This window comes from Salarias fasciatus, chromosome 9 (assembly GCF_902148845.1).
Source record: "Salarias fasciatus chromosome 9, fSalaFa1.1, whole genome shotgun sequence".
NCBI lineage: Eukaryota > Metazoa > Chordata > Actinopteri > Blenniiformes > Blenniidae > Salarias > Salarias fasciatus.
In genome coordinates this window covers 4,938,351-4,948,215 of record NC_043753.1, presented here as the reverse complement: position 1 = coordinate 4,948,215, position 9,865 = coordinate 4,938,351, and the positions used below count along the sequence as shown (strand labels likewise).

Genomic DNA, 9,865 nt, shown 5'->3' with positions numbered 1-9,865 from the left:
TGTATGGATGATATTAAAACTAACACATTGGTGTTGTGAACACACCATGATGTTATCAAGTACGCTGGTTCCAAGTGTGCATTAACTTCCATGCAATGTCGCCTCGCCACAAGTCTGTGCTCGAACTACGACGAGCAAGTGTGTTCTCGCCAAGTAGTGAGAATTGAGAAACGGCCTGTGTCTGGCACCGCACTGTATCCATATTCGGATCAGAGAACTGAATCCTTTCGTGGTTGCTGATAAACTTTTGTTAAATAGAGTATCCAAACCAACGTTGAGGCGAATAGCGCCACCCAGTGTATCAGAATGTGTTCACAAGCTCTTCAGCAATCTATTATCTGGAATCGATTTGCCTTGACTTGATGGAAGGGTAACCAATCAGGTGTTAGAATCCGCCCACTGACTTTGACTGGAAGGTTGACAGACAAAATAAATTCATGATCCACTGCAAAACATTAAAGTAATAGTGAAATAATCACATGATTTTTTTTACATAAAATGAATTGGTATTTTAATAAATTGATGAAACATATAACAACACATTTATTTATTTTATCCCACCTCAGTAATTAATGACATATTTCATAATTATTCAATTAATTCAGGAATTATTGTTTATTGTTTATTATTATTTAATTAATTATTCAATTAATTATGTATTCATTTATTTAATTTTGGCCCTTTAAGTCCTCCATAGTTTGACCAGCCAGCTGTAAAGATTCATGTTTTGAAGTGACATGAAGTTCATCTCTTTACTTTCTGTTTCATACTGCATCCAAAACACAGGATGTTATTCTGATAGGCTGATTCGTGCAGGGTGCGAACTGCGAGGGAGCCAGGGGGGTCTCAGCCCTCCTTGATGAGACATGAGCCTCCCCCTGGAAACATGATTTGTGATTTTTTTTTTTTTTTTTTTTTTTGCAGGGGGGTATAAATATTGGCAAAATGTTGTTTTCCCTGTGTATTTCCTTTATTTTCATATTCTTATTTTTGTATGATCATAATCATGGATCATATGCACTATCACTACTTCACTTCAATAAAGATGTCGACCTGCATGCAGTACTTGTCCTCACCATTGAAGCGTGGGGGCGCTATGCCTTAACCGTCACTTTAAGCAGACGCTCTCGCTCTGAGGCACGCGCACCGCCCCGCCGACAGCCGCGGAAGAGTTCGCACACTGGATTCGTGTCTCACACTTCCTGCACTGTGAGGGTGTGATTTCAAAGAAACACTGAGGAGGAGGAGCAGCTGCTCAACAGTCCAACCAGGAAACAAGAAGAGAAGAACTGAGTGAGTTCAGACTCTCAACTTCCAGTCGACTGTCAGAGGAGGAGGAGCAGGTGAGTGTTTGTCCAACGTTTGTCTTCTAATGTCAAAGTGTTTACAACAAAAGAAACTGTGTGTGTGTGTGTGTCGGATATTTCCTCAAAACCACAGTGAGAGAAGGTTTCATCACTTTTGGATTCACTTGCTGTATTTTGAAGCTGGATGTTGTGAAACGAGCTGAGTGAGGAAGGAGAGCCGCTCAGAGCGGTGATGGTCTCCCAGCAGTTCAAACAGTTTAACAGCTGATTTAGAAACTGATCCAAGGTGACCTGAACCAGCTCCAGCTGTCACTTTATATTCATTAGAAAAGTCAAAACCTTCAAAGTAGAGACTCTGTGAACCCCCATAAAGCCCGTTTTGCGCTTTCCGCTACGCGCACCACGTTTCCTGTCGTGCGACATTTGCTTTCCATGCGCACTGATCCACGCATCCTTGGGCGCTCCAGACTGTTTATCTGCTCTTTTATTGCAGATTATTGATAGAAATAAAGCACATACATCGACAGTATTTTATCGTTTAGTATTTGAGTTCATGGCGCCTTGTTTTTTTTTCTGTTTCTCCATCGGGGCCGCGCCCTGAGCGATCACGGAGATACTTTCACTTTCGTCTCCAGACCTTCTCCTCCCTCCAGACAGTCACTGCGGTCAAGTGAGCCGGCGCTCTGACAAACACAGTCAAGTGAGCCGACACGTCATTAAGCGGTGCGCACATATTCTCTGCATTACGGTAAAAGCGGAACCGAGAGGATTGTGAAACAAACGTGGATCACAACTCACCATAAAAATGAATAGGAGACACATGAATACTGTCAGTGAAAGCAAGACTGACCAACAAAGTACATTGAGGAAAGGTTATGCTAATTGGGATTTTCAGTCAATATAGGTCAAATGAACAGAGTGATAATGAGCTCAAATACTGCATTTCTCTTTTTTTTTCAATATTTAAAGCTAAAACAAAGAGATGTGTCGGAAATAGACACTAGAGTAATGTGATTCACAAGAGATTTGGAATTAATAGGTCCAATAACCTGGGAGCTATTGAAGAAAAACTCTGTATTTATCATAAATATATTAATAGAATTTATTAATTACTTTTTTTGAGCAAACAAAAAGCTGTGTCTGAACCGCACAATAAAGTAATGGGATTCACAGGTGATTTGGAGTCAATAGGTCCAATAACCTGGGAGCTATTGAGGAAAAAGTCTCTTTTTTTCATAAAAAATATTAATAAAATTTATTAATAACTTTCCCCAAGAAAACAAAGAGCTGTGTCTCAACCAGGAGCTACAGTAATGTGATTCACAGGTAATTTGGAGTCAATAGGTCCAATCCCCTGGGAGCTATTGAGGAAAAAGTTTCTTTTTTCCATAAAAATATTAATAAAAATTATTAATAACATTCCCTGAGAAAATAAGGAGCTGTGTCTGAACCACACACTACAGTAGTGTGATTCACGAGTGATTTTGGGTCAATAGGTCCAATAACCTGGGAGCTATTGAGGAAAAAACTCATTTTTTCATTAAAATATTCATAAAAAATTATTAATAACATTCAACAAGAAAACAAAGAGCTGTGCCTGAACAGCACACTGTAGTAATGTAATTCACAAGTGATTTGGAGTCGATAGGCCAATTAACCAGGGAGCGATTGAGAAAAAAACTGTCTGTTTTTCATAAAAATACTAATAAAGATTATTGGTGATGTTACAGGCTAAAACAAAGAGGTGTGTCTGAAAGAGAAACTACAGAAATGTGATTCACAGGTAATTTGGAGTCAATAGGTCAAATAATCTGGGAGCTATTGTGCTTAATTAAATATTGTATTTTTCACAAAAATTATTAGGAACAACAACAGAGTAAACAAAGAGCTGTGTCTGAACCAGTCAGTGTAGTAATGTGATTCCCAAGCTATTTGAGATCAATAGGTCAAATAACCTGGCAGATATTAAGAAAAAAACTCTATTTTCCCAAAAACTATTAACAAAAAATATTTGGGCCATTAACAGAGCAAACAAAGAGTTGTGTCTGAACCAGTCTAAATCAGTGTAGTAATGTGATTCACAAGTGATTTGCAGTTAATAGGTTGAATAACCGGGGAGCTGTGGAGTTAAAAAAATTATATCTTTGATAGCCTTCAACATTGTCATTTTTAATATTTGTATGAAAAATACAGTATTTTGGCTCAATAGCTCCCATATTATAAGACCAATTGATCTGAAATCACTTGTGAATCACATTACTACAGTGTCTGGTTCAGACACACCTCGTTGTTTCAGCTTTTAATATTTTCAGTAATTTTTATTCATATTTTTATTAAAAAAAGAAATTTTTTTCTCAATAGCTCCCTGGTTATTTGACCTATCGACTCCAGATCACTTTTGAATTACATTGCTACAGTGTGCTGTTCAGACACAGCTCTTTGTTTTCTTGGGGAATGTTATTAATAATTTTTATTAATATTTTTATAAAAATATATTTTAGCTCAATAGCTCCCAGGTTATTGGACCTATTGACTCCAAATCACTTTTGAATTACATTGCTACAGTGTGCTGTTCAGACACAGCTCTTTGTTTTCTTGTTGAATGTTATTAATAATTTTTTATGAATATTTTAATGAAAAAATAAGTTTTTTCCTCAACAGCTCCCAGGTTTTTGGACCTATTGACACCAAATCACTTGTGAATCACACTACTGTAGCTCCTGGTTCAGACACAGCTCCTTGTTTTCTCAGGGAATGTTATTAATAATTTGTATTAATATTTTTATGAAAAAAAGACTTTTTCCTCAATAGCTCCCACGTTATTGGACCTATTGACTCCAAATTACCTGTGAATCACATTACTGTAGCTCCTGGTTGAGACACAGCTCTTTGTTTTCTTGGGGAAAGTTATTAATAAATTTTATTAATATTTTGATTGAAAAAAGGAGTTTTTCCTCAATAGCTCCCAGGTCATTGAACCTATTGACTCCAAATCACCCGTGCATCCCATTACTGTATCTTCTGGTTCAGACACAGGTCTTTGTTTTCTCAGGGAAAGTTATTAATAAATTTTATTAATATTTTCATGAAAAAACAAGAGTTTTTCGTCAATAGCTCCCAGGTTATATGACCTATTGACCCCAAATCACCCGTGCATCCCATTACTGTATCTTCTGGTTCAGACACAGGTTTTTGTTTGCTCCAAAAAAGTAATTAATACATTTTATTAATATTTTTATGAAAAAACGAGAGTTTTTCGTCAATAGCTGCCAGAATATTGGAGCTATTGACCCCAAATTACCCGTGCATCCCATTACTGTATCTTCTGGTTCAGACACAGGTCTTTGTTTGCTCCAAAAAAGTAATTAATAAATTTTATTAATATTTTTATGAAAAAAAGAGAGTTTTTCGTCTATAGCTCCCAGGTCATATGACCTATTGACCCCAAATCACCTGTGCATCCCATTACTGTATCTTCTGGTTCAGACACAGGTCTTTGTTTTCCCAGGGAAAGTAATTAATACATTTTATTAATATTTTTATGAAAAAGCTTTTCCTCAATAGCTTCCAGGTTATTGGACCTATTAACTCCAAATCTCTTGTGAATCACATTACTCGAGTGCGTCTTTGAGACCCATGTCTTTGTTTTAGCTTTAAATATTGTTCAAGAATTATAATGTTTTGAAGAGAAATGCAGTATTTCAGCTCATTGTCTCCCTGTTCTTTTGACCTATATTGACTCAAGCATAAGCTTTCCTTAACGCATTGTGTTGGTCAGATTTGCTTTTATTCACAGTATTCATGTGTCTCCTATTCATTATGGTGAGTTGTGATCAACGTTTGTTTCACAGTCCTCTCAGTTTCGCTTTTACCGTAATGCAGAGAATATGTGCGCACCGCTTCATGACGTGTCGGCTCACTTGACTGTGTTTGTCAGAGCGCCGGCTCACTTGACCGCAGTAGACAGTCTGCTCTCTCCGTCCTCCAGTTCTTCTCTATCTGGATGTCTCTGTAGTCTGATGACTTCACACTGTCACTTTTCAAAGTTCGTGTCCGTCATGGTTTGTTTGCTGTGGCGCTTTAAGCGCACGAGCAACTGGCACGCACGCCCAACGCGGACACAGAGGAGTCTGATCGCTGACAGTGAGTCTTCAACAGGTTTCACAGCTTTGTTCTTGTTGCTGGTTTCTCTCTCAGCCTGACTGAAGATGAGTGATGTGGGTGAAGAGGAGGACAGAGCAGAGTCTGTGGACAGGGAAGAGACGCCAGCTGGTCCTGCAGAGTCCAGGTACAGAATCCACAAAGACACCAAACACAAGAAGAGATGCAGCTCTCAGTGTTTCTGTTGGCTCAAAGTGAGCTTCACTCATTGGATGAAGTGGATGATATCAAGAAGATCTATGAATGTCGAGAAAATATTGGACTGACAGTCAACATGGAGGCTCTGATCACGGCAACACAAGAACAAACACTGAGCTCAAGAGCCACAGAGGAAAGAGTCGACCAGAGTAGATCAGATCCAAGGAGCAGCTGTGAAAAGATGCTCCACAGACAGTCTGGAACACAGTGGAGTTTTCTAAATGAAAGAAATACAACAAAACAAAGCAATTCAGAGTCTTGTTGGTTATTTGACATATTAATAAACATCACAGAGAAAACCAGAGGGAGTCAGGATCTGGATCTCAACATCAAATAATCAATAATCATGGACTTACCATTAGATGTTAGAATAAAACGATACGTCGGTTGTTGTGATGGAGAGTGAAGGCAAAGTGGGACCGGAGGAGGACCGGAGAACTGTGTCCTCTGCAAACTTCACCAGGAGACATCTGGGTTGTGTGGATCTGCACTCATTGGTCTGAATGAAGAGCAGAAAGGAGGCAACCCTGGGTGGAGCCTGTGGAGGTGGTGAGGACGTCAGAGAGGTTATTGTTAATCTGGACCTGCTGGGTTCTGTTAGTGAGAAAGTCCAGGATCCAGAGTGTGAGCTGGCTGCACATGTTGGAGTTCAGGTGAAGTCTTTCTGCAAGGATGTGGGGCTGCAGAGTGTTGGAGGCAGAGGAGAAGTCAGCAAACAGGAGCCTGGCAGGTGTGTCAGGAAGCTCCAGGTGTTTCTGGATGGTGTGGATGATGAAGGCTTTAGCATCATCATCACCTTTGTGTCTTTGATCAGCAAACTGGAGCGGGTCTGGCTGCCAGTCGGTCATGGAGAGAATGTGTTGTTAGACGAGCCTCTCCATGGCTTTCATCACCTGGGAGGTTAATGCAATGGGCTGGAGGTCATTCAAGGTCATGGGAGGGCTCACCTTGGGAACTGGGATGATGGTGGAGAGTTTCCACCACTTGGGGACAATTCCAGTGGAGATGGAGGCCTGGAACAGGTTCTGGAAAACACCCCCGAGCTGGTCGGCACAGAGTCTGAGAACCAGTCCACTGATGATGTCACCACCAGCTGCACTGTTGACCTTTGACCTCCTCAGGGCCTTCATGATGTCGGCGGTGAGGAAGGCATGAAGACGCAACAGAGTTAGCACAGAGTTTGAACAGAGAGTAAATCTTCAGGTCTCTGGGAAGAAAATCTGTTCTGTGAAAAGCAGAAAGTAGTTGGGAGTAGGGCTGTCGCGGTAAACCGGTATTGACGATAATCGTGGTGTTAAAAAATGAAATTTCAATATCGTGTTCAAAATACGCCTATGATAATATTGTAAAGAGGATCTAGTCCCGCTTGAAACGTTTTCAAGTGTATTTTCAAAATCCGCTCCTGTTCTTCCGCCCTGCTTCGTCTCCCTCCTGCAGCACCCCAGCCTCTCCCCCTCCCCTCACATGTAAACACAGCAGAGCAGTGGTAGCGGCACGGCTCCGAGCTAGCGAGCTCCCAGTTAGCGAGCGTCACGAGTGAACTAAACATGTCGGCGGTGGCCGACAACGACAGCGAGACACTCTATCCTAACCCGAAAAAAGTGTGTTTAGCAGCACTGACTGCACGTTGATGCAAGCCGGGTAGCAGTGGGGCCCCATTAGGTAGGTTCCAGACGTGTCATTGTAATGTGTCCGGGGGGGTTTCAAGTTGTGTCGCTGATATCTGCCATCTTCTCCGCCGGCCCCCTTCGAGCAACTAACTGGTGAGTACTCGGAAAAGGGCCCCCCATGCGGGGGATTTTCGACACGTTGTCGTTGCAGCGTCTAGTGTAGCGCCTTAAATTTGTCATTGAAATTGACTGATGTCAGCCGTCCCTCCGCGCCCCCTTCAGCTCGGGGCCCAAGCCAGAAGCGGCGCCTCTGGCTGGAGAGAAGCAGCTGCTGCTCATTCCGCCTCGGATTTAAACAAACAAACAAACAAACAAACAAAAGTTCTCTGCAGTGTGGTGGTGGTACAGGATTTCACCCCAACAGGGCCCAAGGGGTTTCATAACCCACCAACCCCACGTAAATGACGCCTCTGCTGTGGATCCTCTGTTAATCAGTTCATGAGATTTTAATTAGTTGAGTGTAACTACACTTTTGGTATGCAGTTGTACAGTTACTGTTCTCATATTGTTTCAACACCTCATTTGACAGGTATTCTGAATGTAATTCATCTGGGAAAAGAGAGAAAACAAACAAAATTAAAATTAAACATGAATCTCAATGTTTGTACCATTATTGGTTAAATTTTTGCTGATATCGTGATAATATCGTTATCGTGATATTTTTTGCCCATGATAATCGTGAAGAGAAAATTTGATATCGTGACAGCCCTAGTTGGGAGTAACTGGATGTGAGCCGAGGATTGAATATCTTTGTGTCCTGTTCTCCGCTGTGTTTTTACCTGATGGCTGCTCATGTGCTGACAAACCCAGCTTCATCAATGTGCTCTGTTGCTGCAGAAGAAATGTCTGTGTGGTCAAGATGGTATTGGTTTAGCTGTATTCTGTTTTGGTGTCTGATTTCTAGAAGGAATTTACTGGAAAATGGGTAAAAAAAAACAATTATAGAAGAATTTGTGTTGAATGTAAAAAGAGAAAACGCTGTTATTTAGTTTTGTGATATGTTAGTGCTGGAGTTTACACAGCAGCTATGATGAATGTGTCCGAAGAAGCTGATATTTATGAGAAAATGATTGAGGTTGTCCTGCTAATGCAGGATTTTTTTGTTTCTTATCACAGTTGTGGCTCCAGCGTGAGCTCACACTCAACACACTGAGCTCTCAGCTCTGCCTCACTGCCTCCGTTCACAGAGTCCCTTAATGAAGTCAAGACTGGACTTACACACAAGTCTCACCTTTTTTGTTTGGGGGGGGGGGCTTCACTTTCATCTTCATTGTTTCATTGTAAGTCTTTCGCTGCCAGCTGGTTTCAGATCAGCCAAACCCTCAATTTTGACTCATGTTTCAAAACTCAGAATATTTGAGTTTCAGGATTGTGTAAACACTGAAACTATCACATGAAAGAGTAAACTCTCTTCTTTCATAAGGAAAAAAAGCTGGTTTGAACATTTCAGTGTTCTTTAGTAATCATCAGTACAACATCGGGTGGTTTCACCAAAAACTCGTCTCTCTGAGCAAAAAATGGAGAAAACAAGTTTTTTTTCTGAAAAACACATCTGAAGTCAAACAGTGACTCTGTTGGTCATATTTTTTGATCTCGGGACGCTTCAATCATCTAAACAGTAGTTTCCTTCTGTAAAACAAGGAAAAACCACAGAAAAGGAATTTGACAGCAAAATAATCATTTATTCACAGATATACATGACAAACGTGTCAGAACTTTTCAGTTTTTCATGTATGTGTTGGGATTTACATTTGGTTATTAGTAATAAAAGCATAAAAGTATGGATTACCACAGGTAGTTAATTACTTTTCGGAATTTTTATTAAATTTGAGTAAAATGTTATTTAATGGTTAATAACTTCAGATCGTGTGTGTGTTTTTGTTTGTTTGTTTACAGGAGCAGATACACAGCAGAGTCTTCAGGATCCAGCAGGTTGTCTCTGAAGACTGACTGGTCCAAAGGTTTTCCACCAGACTTCAGTGTTGAACCTGGACCTTCAGACACAAAGTAAGAAACTCTTTGTTTCCTGTTGTTTCCTCCAAACCAGAGTGAGAGATGTTTTGCTGACGTTCAGATTCAGTTCTTTATTCTGAATCAGTGTGAGAGTTGAAGCTGGATCTTTGTGTCTCTGCTGTGTGTCGTGTTGCTCAGAGTAAATGTTTCTTGGTGTCCACAGAGAGAAGAAGAGCAGTGATGTCTGTGAGGAGCAGCAGGACCAGGGTTCTTCATCAGGACTGCAGCAGCTTCTAGAAGAACATAAGAAGAGTCTGAGGAGGAGATGTGAACGTGTGACTGAAGGAAGTGATGAAGCAGGAGGAGGAAGCCTCCTCAACAGGATCTACACTGAGCTCCACATCACAGAGGGACTCAGTGAGGAGCTTCAGAGGGAACCTGAGCTGAAGCAGCTGGAGACAGCTTCCAGGAAGGAGAGCCTCCATCACACTGCCATCAGGGTTCAGGACATCTTCAAAGCCTCGGCCCAGCAGCTCAGACACATCCGAGTGGTTGTGACCAGCGGCGTGGCCGGCA

General features: G+C 41.1%; 1 long non-coding RNA gene across 1 annotated transcript; it reads left to right on the top strand.

The window, feature by feature from the left end:
- The first annotated feature begins 1,158 nt into the window (after positions 1 to 1,158).
- LOC115393990 (uncharacterized) lies at positions 1,159 to 9,568 on the top strand. Its single transcript, XR_003931986.1, has 4 exons — positions 1,159 to 1,343; positions 5,505 to 5,595; positions 9,233 to 9,343; positions 9,513 to 9,568. It is a non-coding gene; the product is annotated as an uncharacterized LOC115393990 (long non-coding RNA).
- Positions 9,569 to 9,865: the final 297 nt, after the last annotated feature.